General features: G+C 39.2%; 1 non-coding gene across 1 annotated transcript; it reads right to left on the bottom strand.

Annotated features, from left to right (window-relative positions):
• Window positions 1–266: 266 nt before the first annotated feature.
• On the bottom strand, window positions 267–373 carry LOC128280258 (small nucleolar RNA R71). The gene has a single exon (XR_008270438.1). It is a non-coding gene; the product is annotated as a small nucleolar RNA R71 (small nucleolar RNA).
• Window positions 374–2,674: the final 2,301 nt, after the last annotated feature.

The following is a 2,674-nucleotide window of genomic DNA, read 5'->3' as shown; positions in this document are numbered from 1 at the left end:
TAACACAATTCAAATGATACAAGAGTTTGTTCAGTTTGATGGTTTGCAGGATGAAGATCCCAACGCTCACTTAGCAAACTTTAGGGAATTTTGCGATACATTTAAATGGCATTTCTGATGATGCCATTCGTCTTTGGTTATTTCCCTTTTCACTGAGAAACAAAGCTAAACAGTGCTTGAACTCGTTACCACGAGGGTCAATTACTACTTGGGAATAAATGATCGAAAGATTTTTACTAAAAGATTTTTCGCCGACTAAAATGGCTAAATTATGTAATGATATCTCTTCTTTTATGCAGATGGATTTAGAAACACTTTACAATGCATGGGAGAGATACAAGGACTTACTAAGAAGATGCCCTCACCATGGGTTACCGCTTTGGCTTCAAGTACAAACATTCCACAATGGTCTAAATCCTTCAACTCGGCAAATGGCTGACTCAGCTGTTGGCGGAACCATCAATAATAAAACACTGGAAGATGCCTATGAGTTTATAAAGGAGATGTCACTGAATAACTATCAGTGGCAAGTTGTGACGACAAAGCCAACGAAAACAGCCGGCGTTTTTAACGTCGACTCAGTTACTATACTGTCAAATTAGCTAGAACTTCTCAAAAAAGAGATTGATGGTTTACTTGGTTCTACGCAGGTACATCCAGTAATGAGGTATGAGTCAAGTGGAGGAGGTGTGCATACAGAATATCAAACTTTCAATCCTACAACCGAAGAAGAACAAGTCAACTATATGGGTAACAATAACTTTAGATTTGAAAATAACCCATACAGTAATACTTATAATACAAGTTGGAGGAACCACCCAAATTTCTCCTGGGAGGTCAAGGGAATCAAAAGCCACAACATCCTCCAGGTTTTCAACAGCCACACTATCAAGAAGAGAAGAAACTGAACCTTGAGGAGATGCTCTCAAAATTCATATCAGTGTCAGAAACCCGTTTCCAAAATACCAACACAGCACTTAAAAATCAACAAGCATCGATCCAAGGACTCGAAACTCAGATAGGCCAGCTATCCAAACTAGTCTCTGTACGACCACAAGGTAGCTTACCAAGCAATACTGAACCTAACCCAAGGGAACACCTCAACGTAATTAGTACTCAAGATAAGGAAGGATTCATTGCGCATGAGCCAGAATTGATGCAAGAAACTGTGGTGAGCAAAGGTAAATGTGAGATAAGTCATAACAAAACGGTGAATTAAGAATATAGACCTCGTGCTGCATACCCTAACGCGACAAGGAAAGACCGCTCAGACGAACAATTCGATAAATTCCTTAAACTTTTTAAAAAATTACATATTAACTTACCGTTTATTGAAGCTTTGTTGCAGATGCCAAATGCAATGAAATTTTTAAAAGAGCTTTTAATAAATAAGCGGAAGTTGGTCATATGTGGAGCTAAACGCAGTCTGCTCAACTATTCTACAGAATAAGCTACCCCACAAATTGAAAGATCCAGGGAGTTTTACAATTCCTTGCCTAATTGGTAGTTTAGATATAAATCATGCATTAGCTGATTTAGGGGCTAATATTAACATCGTACCTTACAAAATGTTTAAGCAACTAGGTCTTGGGAAACCTAAACAAACTAGGATGAGCATTCAATTGGCAGATAAAACTATAAGATTTCCTAGGGGTATTATTGAAGATGTACTAGTGAAAGTAGTTAAGTTCATATTTCCCGTTGATTTCATTGTCATAGAGGAGGATAATAACACCCCTTTGATTTTACGGAGGCCCTTTTTAGCAACTGCTAAAATAGTTATTAATGTTGGCATAGGTGAGCTTACACTTCGTGTGAGAGACGAAAAGATCACCCTTAAAGCTCGTACTTCTGGCATCACATCAAACATTGAAGGTAATAGTCCACACCAGTCTACTAAAACTGACAATATGACACAACCTACTTTGCAGAAATTAAGTTTTAAAAAAGTTCATGAGCCATGTTCTAGAAATGATAGAGGACACATTCATGAAGAACGAAGGCTACGGATAGAGGAGCTAGACGAATGGAGAGCACATAAACCAAGAACACGTGATAAACCAAAATTATGCCAGAAGGAGTTCGATACCTCTTTGAATCAACTTAAGGTTGGTGATAAAGTCTTACTAGATACTGCAGACCCCCACATTGTCACTACCACACCAAATGAGGAAACCCCTCTTACGGTACTCAGTATTTTTCCATTCAGTACGGTGGAGGTGATTCATCCCAAGTTTGGCACTTTTAAGGTAAACAACACTCGATTAAAACCTTATTTTGTCAGGACTGATAACAGGAATGAGGAGTACGAACTCCTTGAACCACCATGATTTTTCAACCAGAGAGGTAAGTCAAGCTTAGACTATAAATAAGCGCTTCTCGGGAGGCAACCCGAGCACTAACATATTTTGATTTCTTTATTTTTAATTTCTAACACTTTGAATCATTAACTTTATCTTTGAATTGCAAAGTTTTTCAGCACACACGGGCAAGCACATGGGTGTACCTAAAGCCGTGGCCAAACAGGGGAAGAGACACGACCGTGCGATACAGCCGTGTGGAAGTAGGACATGATTTCTCCAAAACACGGGATGCGATAAATCCCCATGGCCATGCGACATGGCTATGGGTGAACTTGATAGGTGAAAACGGGTGTGGTACCCTAACACACGGG

The sequence above is a fragment of the Gossypium arboreum genome, chromosome 8 (genome assembly GCF_025698485.1).
Source record: "Gossypium arboreum isolate Shixiya-1 chromosome 8, ASM2569848v2, whole genome shotgun sequence".
Taxonomy (NCBI): Eukaryota; Viridiplantae; Streptophyta; class Magnoliopsida; order Malvales; family Malvaceae; genus Gossypium; species Gossypium arboreum.
This window is presented reverse-complemented; position numbering and strand designations above follow the sequence as displayed.